This window comes from Carlito syrichta, unplaced genomic scaffold (assembly GCF_000164805.1).
Source record: "Carlito syrichta isolate Samal-C Ts95f unplaced genomic scaffold, Tarsius_syrichta-2.0.1 Scaffold296304, whole genome shotgun sequence".
Taxonomy (NCBI): Eukaryota; Metazoa; Chordata; class Mammalia; order Primates; family Tarsiidae; genus Carlito; species Carlito syrichta.
The window spans coordinates 70,772-80,989 of NW_007240400.1; positions in this window are offsets into that span (position 1 = coordinate 70,772).

Consider the following 10,218-nt stretch of genomic DNA (forward strand, 5'->3'; position numbering starts at 1 on the left):
CAAAAAAAAAAAAAAAAAAAAAAAAAAAAAAATTCTAGAAAGTTGAAATCAATAGTATATTTGAAGTCCATCCACATCAAATAGGATTTATGTGATAATTTCAAGGATGATTTAGTATAGGGCAATCTGTTTATATAATAATTTGAATAGATAGATTTTAGGAGAATAAAGAGATTTGAGACAATATGTTATAATTTCAATGCAATCTAAAAATGCATTTGATAACACATAGCATTTATTCTTCATAAAACAATCCCAAACCTGGAATATGAGTATTTCTTAACATAACAAATATATTTGAAGGCAATAGTCAAAAACATTTTGTTTATATGCAACATCAAAGCCCTTTCTGCTTCAATCAGAAACAGAAATAATAATTATTGAAAAATTCCATGGCAGGAACTAGGTAACACGCTGGGCATACAGAGGGGAGCAAAATAAACGTTATCCCTGCTCCTATGTTACTTACGGTGTAGCACTTCAGTAGAATATATACAGAGAATAGGGAGTTATACAACTTCTATATTTGAGGGGGGACCCAAAAGACCACGAATTTTACTTATAAAAACTGTATATTCTTACTACGTGTTTAAACTTGTCACCTTCAAAGTACTCTTCATTTGATGCAATACACCTATCGAGATGCTTTTTCCACTACTCAAAACAGTTTTTGAACGTGTCAGTTTTGATGCCTTCTAATGTTTTTGCCGTTTTTTGTTTCACCTCTTCCACATCAGTAAAACGTTTCCTTTTGAGGACTTTTTTTTAATCTGGGGAAAACAAACAAACAAACAAATTGTTCTGGGCGAGACTGCATAAATAGGGAGGGTGGGTTATGGGAGTCACGCAATTTTTTGGTCAAAAACTGCTGAACACTCAGCACAGTGTGAGTAAGCGTGTTGTCATGGTGGAAGAACCAGTCACCTGTTTGCCACAACTCAGATTGTTTCGCAAATTGTGATACAACCTTCTCAAAACTTATAGATAAAAACTTTGGTTGGCAGTTTGATGAGGATCTGTATATACAATTTTAATGTAAGAAGCATTATAAAGAAAATTAAAAGTGTAGAGTGTTGGTCAGAGAAGCTCCCACTAGAGAGGTATCACTTGAACTATAATAAAGTTGGGAAGATAGGAAAGAAAGGCTATTTACTGCTGTTCTTACACGGTGGCCATTTACTGTTGCCCCTGAATTTGTAGCAATGCAATAATAAAACAAGAATTAGATATACAAGGTATAATACTTGGAAGGAGGAAACTAAACTTGTAGATAATACGTCTCTGTATACACAGATATAGGAAAAATCATCTAATTATTAGAATTAATAAATTCAGCAAAGTGATAAAACATATGTTTTTTTAAAATTGGTGCATTTCATATATACCAAAAGTAAGCGATTAAAAGATAAATGTCCTGGGCTAATATTTCTCAATATCAATAGTGATAAAAATCAGAAAATATTTAGTTATTATTTTTATAAGAAAATTTTACATGAAGAAAACTCCAAATCCTTACTTGATGATATAAAGTAATACCTGGATTGGTGAGAAATTTTACCAATTTTAGAACAGAAAGACAAAGAAAGTATATCAAGGATTTCACTTCTTCCCTAATTCACTTGTTGACTTGTAGCAATTCTAATATAATTGCTTATAACCTGAAAAAATAATTTAAAAATCTAGATTAAAAATGTGTATAATGGGGAAGAACTTGCTCAAGACATTATTAAAGTATATTATAAAGTCACAGAGATTATAATAGTGTGGAGTTTGAGTAAGAAAAGTAGGCTCATGAAAGGAACAAGTAGAGTTAGTTCTGAAAGAAATCTTACTATACATATAAATATAATGTATTATGTATTAAATATTATAAACAATGAAGAACAAGTTATTCTATGGAGGATATTGAAGACAGTTTTATTTTGACTTCATGCTATAGAGAAGTAAGCATTTAAACTCTAAACAACTATGTGTTTCTATAGGTAAGTATTGAAACAATATTGAGATAGGAAATTATATATTAAGTCCAAAATGTAGAAACATTTAATTGTTTAAAAGTGATGGGATTAAAGTAAACCAAAATAAAATATCTTTGACAAACTGGGAAACAATTTTTAGTAACAATACAATATACTTTTAAGGTCCCAAATCTGTGAAGCCCAACAAACAACAAGACAATAACAAACAATAAAAAAATGGGCCAGGAACATGAACAGACATTTCAAAAGTTTATCTTTATTAATAATTCAGGAATAAATATTAAAATGATAACATGCTATTTTCACCTACAATTAATAAATAAATATATAAAAAATGTTTAAATGCAGTGACAGAGAAAGTTTAAAAAGTATTCTAATATCCTGTTGTAGAAATGAAAATTAGCATGACCTTTTTGCAAAATAGCTTAGTCATATGAATAAGATTTTGTAAAATAGTACATATCTTTTAGCTGAATAATTAACTTAATAAATTAATCAACTACTAATAAAGATTTAGGATTATGAATGCTAGTCATACCATTATTTATAACCAGAAAAACTTGAAAACAACTAAAATGTGCAACAATATGGGACTTTTTAAGTACAATGTTATATAATAACATGGCCCCCCAAATTAAATATATTTTGAGAATATTTAATTATGAAGATAATGTTCATAAAATTTTAAGTGAAAGGGGTCAAATTATTAAATAAAAATAAAACCGAATATATAATATATCTCAAATTTCAAACATAGTGTATACATATATATACACATAAATACATATATACATATATATATGAAGGTGACCCCCCCAAAAAAACCGGAATTATTTTTTTGAGGGCAGGCCCCATGGAGTACAGGCTTCCCCTGCTAGATAAGTGCATGTCATGATGGGTGATTTAAGAGTACATCTGCCCACAGTATGCTGAATGTTCATTAGTTTTTGACCAAAAAACGACATGATCCCATGCCCCACCCTCCCAATTCACCAGATCTTACCCAAGTGACTTTGTTTCCCTTACAGAAAAAGTTCTCAAAGGGAAACTTGTGGAAGAGGTGTAACAAAAAATGGCAGAAGCTCTAAAAGACATCAAAATTAACGAGTTCAAAAACGGCTAAAGTTTAAACTAGCTTCATTCCTCATTGGCGTCTCTGTTTACCCTCGAATACTCTGTTATCACATAGAAAATAATAATATGTCAATTTTGGAGTGAATTAATATAGATTATATGCATCTCGCTAGGTACATTGCATCAAACGGAGAATACTTTGAAGGTGACTGAGGTGTAAACATGTAAGAATAAACAATTTCTTATAAATAAATTCTGGGATTTTGGGGTCTCCCCTTGTATATGTGGAGTCATACATATAAAAAATCAAAAATATTAATTAAACAACATTTCAGAGTAGTAAGATTATGACGACTTTTTCATTATTGTATTACTCTCTACTTTCTAATTGTTTTAAATCTTTTCCATGAATTTAATGATGTCTAGGAAAGCCATTCAATAACAAATAACATTAAAAATAAGAATGAATGAGAGTAAGGATTTTGTAACAATAATCATTTTATTTGTAGGCTCAGGTGAATATTCTATATGTACATAATGAAATTCAAGAGGGAATATAGAAATCACAAGTTTTTATTGCTTTTTTAATAATTGTAACACTTCAGCTAAGCAACTTTACAACCACTAATGCAAAGTAAAATCGGAGTAAAGATTTGTATTTTTTAAAAGTAGAGACAATTTCTCCCATTTTTGACACAATATGGGTACACTACATTTTAAAAAACATTATAAATGAATTCCTATTTCAAAGAAATAATCTACTTACTATGAGTGTCACAATGTTATTAGAAAAAATCATTTGATCATCTCCTTCAGTTTTGATTCTATCAGTACAACAGCACCTTTTCAGGAATATCCTTCCTCACCTTTTCTGTGTATGCAAATTATTGAAGTCTTGAGATTTCCTTCTGAAGTTCAAACAGAAAAATGCTTAATTCTAATGAGCTAATCTTCCAAAGCAATCTGCAATCTTCTCTCTGCCTTTAACCATGAACTGTATTCTCAGGTTTGAGTCATTTTCATTGGCAGAATGCATGCATATTTCCAATTCTCTGGTAGGAAAACAAACAAACAAAATCAAACAAACAAACAAAAAAACTTTAACATACTGTGATACCTAGCATGAAATTCCTTTGAATGCAATTGAAAATAAATATTTGAATAGAATTTCTTATGGTTTTAGCTCTTATTTGTTTTTGTTTTAACCTTAATATTTTGGCCTCAACTTCTCCCGAGTTACTTGAAGATTCAGAGAGGCACATGAAGCTTAGAAATGTGCTAGCAGTTATCTGACATGTGACTAGAAGAAGAGAGGATGCATTTGCTTGTATGGAAAAAGGATTCCTTTAAAGTTTAAACTAGCTTCATCCCTCATTGGCTTCTCTATTTACCCTGGAATACCCTGTTATCATATAGAAAATAATAATGACATGTCATTTTTGAAATGAATGAATAATTAGAGATTATATGCACATTAGTCATTTAGATTTACCCTTGGCAAAGTGTAGATCTCAGTTTTCATTCTGAAACAGTTTCAAAAATAAGTATCACTTTAACGGGGCTTAATAATTTACAAAGCTCTTCCATATCTTATGTCAATTCATTCATTCGATGATGAACAAATGAAATAGGAAAGGTTTTATCATTATCATTCTCAATTTATGGAAGAGGAAAGAGAGGTTCAGAGATAAGTGCTTTGCTCAATGTCCCAAAGTCGTAGGCAGAGGAGAAAGGGTTAAGAAGCCAGACTTCTGACTCAACTGCACAACACTGCTTATCTGACACACAAATATCCAAACGCAATTGAACAATGTAACAAGTGTCTAGGATGGCTACTTTATTGCTTTTTTTGTAACTCGTCAGTACTTCTTGTGAAATTAGAAGAAATCCTCCACTGTACCAAATTCCTGGATACCAATCACAAATCAGTAATTTTTAAGAAAATTAAGTTTAATTCATGCCAAGTAATTTCACTGACATCAACTAAAGTTTTTGTGACTCATATCACAAATCATACCATTCTTTTGACTGGAAATCCTGACTAGAATATTTATGAAAAGCATTTATCTCTAGGGAATGAAGAAAATGACCCAGTCCCTGGATCACTGCAGAGTTTAATTCTGCAGAACTTTCACCAGTGGCAGACACTGACTTTAATTCATAGTTTCTAAATAGAATCCTCAAATAGGAGTATAATTACATAAAGCAAGTTTCAAGGAAATATAAAAAAACTAAGATTGATGTGGAAATATAATACAAGAATATGCAAGATATTTCCACTAAGGCATACGGTGCTGGATTGAGAAAGACCCTATCCAGGCTTCATTCTTGAAGCCTAATTTCTCAGACTTAATCTGAGAGATGAAGAAACTTTGTTCATCTTCTGGATCAGAGAACCAGAGTTATGCCAATGAATCAAAAAACTTACCAATTGTTCCTGATTATCAGTGCTTATGAGATGGCCAGAACACTGTGCCTCTCTTTTGTGTATTTATTTATAAAAAGTAACTGGACAAATGTAAGAAATGAGAGATGTAAGAACTTTCATGTCAGTAAACACTGTAAAAGAAATGTTTAAAGAACTCATTCTGTTTAGAATCAAAAGAATGGGCAGTGGGGATAGGGCATTTCATAGAATAGAGCAATGATGCACCAGAAGATGGAAGAAACTGCTGGAAAATTTGACTTGGAAAGGAAATGAGACATCTATTTGTCCCTAGTTGAGGATGAATTAATAAGCAGATTTGTTGTTTATCTGAGAAGGGAGACTAAGATCAACCCATGAATTCTTAAACCTAAATTAACATTGCTTAGTTGGAAGAGAGATAGAGACAAAACTAAAATAATGAGGGCTCTAGTAAATCAGTGCACCACAAGGAGAAAAAGATGTTATTCTGAGTAGTGAAGGATAAGTTTACCTGAGAAAATGATTAACTGTAGGATTCATAGTATTTTCCAAAACTTCATTAGAAAGTAAGAATGCATAGTTCCTAAGAGATTGCAAAAGCTATAAAGAAATTATAAGATAAACCCAAGTGACAACAGAACAAGATATAAAGGAATATGGACAATATAACAAGGACTTGGAGGCAACACAAATGCAACAACAGTACTAACAATATACTTCCGGTAACAGTGGACCAGATTACTTGGATTAATCTTATTGCTGAGAACAATTAGAAAAGCTAGACAAAATACAAAACAGTTGTGCTTGAAGGTATTGGGGAGCTACTAAACTAGAAGGCATTTGCAGAAACAAGATCCTGGAAAGAAGCAAACCTTGTGTTTGGCACTGCTTTTCTCAAGACAGTTGATGATTCTGAAAGTGTCAGCTTAGAGGCTGAGAAGTTGATCTGAGGTTTTGGCACACGGGGCAGGGCTGGTGGTGTGAAAAATGAAATCTAGAGTCTACCAGCCTGAGAATCCCTGGTCTTGGGATCATGAAAAGCTACAACCTGGAAGTAAGGATAAATCAGAAAAAGAGCAGCCTTCTGTAACAGGAGTCAACAACTTTTAAATTTTTCTAAAAATGGCCTGATGATAAATATTTTAGACTTTGCAGCCCACAAAACTCAACTCTGCTATTTGGCACAAAAGCAGGCATAGACAATATGTAAACAAATGGGCATAGCAGTGTGTTCCAGTAAAATTGTATTTGCAAAAACAGGCCTGGAATCCTGTTTTGTTTTGTTTTTTTGGGGAAAGGATTATTGAAGAGACATTGGCCATCACACTAGGGTCAGACAGACAAGCAGGTAGAGTAAGAGACACCTACATCCTGAGAAGTGGTGGGAGGTGAAGACAAGAAGAGATTTAGGCAACGTGTGCTGCAGTTTGGGATTACTTCTTATGTAGTAGGCAGAATAAAGAACCTTCCCTAGAATGTCCAATTCTAATTCCTGGAACCTGTCAATATGCTGTTACATTGCAAAAGGGAATCAAGATTGCAGATGACATTAAGGTTTCTAATCAACTGGCCTGAAGATAAATAGATTACCTTGAATTATGCAGGTGGATTTAACATAATCACAAAAGTCCCAAAGTGAAAAACGGAGGCAGAAGAGAAAGTCATAGAAGAAGGTGTGGCTGTGGAAACAGAGACCAGAATTATGCAATGTGAGAAGGCCTTGATCAACATTGCAGGCCTTGAATATGGAAGGGGGGCCCTGAGAAAAGAAGTGCAAGGAATCTCTAGAAACCCGAAAGTGCAGGAAAATGGGTTTTCCTCTAGAGCCTCCAGAAAGGAACATAGCTTGATTTCACCCAGTGGGATTCCTTTTGAGCTTCTGGCCTCCAGATTTGAAAGGGAATACTTTTTATTATTATCTATTATATGCTAAGTATTTTATTCTTAATATTTTTTAAAAGTTATTTTATTTTAGGTTTAAGGGCTACATGTGCAGGTTTGTTACATAGGTATATTGCCTGGTGGTGGGGTTTGGGCTTCTAATGAGCCCATCTCCCCAGGTGGTGAGCAGGGTACCCAATGGGTAACTTTCAACCTTTATTCCCCCTCCTCCCTCTTCCTTTTAATAGTCCCTAGTGTCTGTTGTTCCCATCCTGTGTCTGTGTGTGTCCAGTGTTTATTTCCCACTTATGAGTGAGAACAAGTAGTATTTTGTTTTCTATCTGTATAATTTGCCTAGATTGATGGCCTCCAGCTGCATCTATGTTGCTGCAGATGATATGATTTTATTCTTTTTTATAGCTGTGTAGTATTCCACTGTGTTCTTTTAAGTTTTTGCCAATTTGTTATTGCAGCACTCCTTTTATCTGGGGGTGGGATTGACAATACAGGTGGGTAAAAAGAGACCTATGAATTGGGAGGAGGAATGAAGAGATGGAGAATTAAGTTGCTCACTTCATTTGCTACTGAATTATACAAACTAGCAAGTTATAAGTTGTTTAAGTTCTATATTCTTATAATTAAGATCAGGAACAGTTACCCTACTATTCATAATTAAATGTTTCTTTAAAATCAGCAAGTTTATAATCAATTCTATTATTCATCTAGCCCCAGTTATTTCCATCCTGCTGTTTGTCTGATGAGACTGTGAATAATAAAATTCACAAATGAGTATTGCTTCTTATGAAGAAAGAAGTTTATCTGCATGACCTGAAGCTGAATAAGTCTCATTACATATAAATTCATAAAGTGGCAACAGTGGCAGGTACTATTTCACCTTTGTAGGGATAAGATGGAGACAAGAAAGAAAGGGGGAAGAAACATTAAGGTTACCTTGTAAAAATCCTACTGTTTAGAAAAATAACATCTTAAAATGGGACACATTCTCTTTAACTTTTGACTAAGGAATAAAGACAGCAGATAGTATGTTCCAAAGTGAATGAGTTTACAGAACTAGTTAAACAACCCACACATATTGAGGCTGTAAGAGAGTACGTTTGTTAGAGACTAGGGAGCATTTCATGAACATTTCTTAGTGTAGAACTCTGATTCTTAACCCACCCAGGAGGGTGAGGGGCACATGATGAGTGTCTCTCCCTCACCTCAGATCTAGGTGGTGATGGAAGAATGTTTTGTTCCATTTGGCAGACACTGTGAACTGATGCCAGAAAATACCAAAGAGAAAGATGCTATCTGAAGTTGCTCATGAAAGCAGAGTAGAGGCTAAATCTGGAAAGCAATGCATTTTCTGCCAATAGTGGGCCAGAGGCATGGAGATTACTGAGGAACAGGAATGGAATGCATGTCTATCATAGGAATGTTGGCATGAGGTCATTGAAAAAACCATTCTGCCCAAAATTCTATCTGCTACACCAGGAATCCTCAACCTCTGGGCTACAGACAGGTACTGGTTCGTGGCCTGTTGGGAACTGGGCCACACAACAGGAGGTGAGCAGCAGGGAAGTAAGCAAAGCTTCATCTATATTTACAGCCACTCCCCATCATTACTGAGTTCTGCCTTCTGTCAGATCAGCAGTGAAAAGCCTGCTTCCATTTCCAACATCCTATCTTTATGAAGCAGTGTTTTCTGCAATTGTTTTTCAAACAATATTACAGTGTAGACTGGACATAAGCAACATACTTTGGGTATCACTGCCTGCTACCACTTCCAGATGGGACCATCTAGTTGCAGGAAAACAAGCTCAGGTCTCCCACCGATTCTGCATTATGGTGAGTTGTATAATTACTTCATTATATATTACAATGTAATAATTATAGAAATAAAGTGCACAAAAAATGTAATGTGCTTGAATCATCCCGAAATGATCCCCTCCCCATCATGGCAAAACTGTCTTTCACAAACTCAGTCCCTGATGCCAAAAATGTTGGGGACCGCTGCCCCGAGTACATGGGATCCCAGCAGATAGAAACTGAAGGTGAATTACTGGGTGCAGAAACTAAAGGATACTTGTGGTGTTCAGCTGAGGGTGAGCTCTTGCCAGGACAAGAGAATTTTGGTCAGGAAGATCCAGTAGGGAGTCACCAATGGATCATAAAAGCACTCCAAGAGCTAGAATCATTTTTAAACATCAACCAGGTCCAAGAGAAGATTTGAGTCAGCAGTTAGGTGAGAACTTTCCTGCTACCTCCACCTCTCTGCCACCTATTTCCTTTGCCTCTTCCTGCTCTAAACACAAAATGGTCAGAAAAAATAAATAATGGCTGCCCCTTAAATCTTGTGAGAGAGCCAGATATGGTTCTTTGAGTAACTGGAGGTTATAGCTACTGGCCTGAAGCAGGAGAGATGGAGAAGCTAAAAGGCTGAGCGTGAGTTGGGGTTATGCATTTAAAGGTCATAAGACACAGCTGAAGGCATGGGAGTGAGTATGAGAGAAAACCCAGAGAACTATATCCCACCCCCCAAAAGAAGAATACACAGAATGAATCTGTAGAAATAAAACACCAATTAAATGGTGGAAAAAGAGTATGAGTTTATTTTAAATACTAAGAACAGTTTCTTATCAAGCCTTCCTTTGGGTCAAAAGCCCCCACTTAATGAAACTTCTGCCTGACATCAGAGTTTCAGTGTGTGATCATGTCAGAGATCATGGGTAAAAGGTTATCTAGTAGTTAGATTTTTAAGCTTGATGTTACCAGTTTGTGAAACTAGTGAATGGAACCATTTAGCCAGAGATGTAAAAGGAAATAGAACAACTATGGAATGAATTTAGGGTTATTTATTAGTCCTTTGAATCCCAT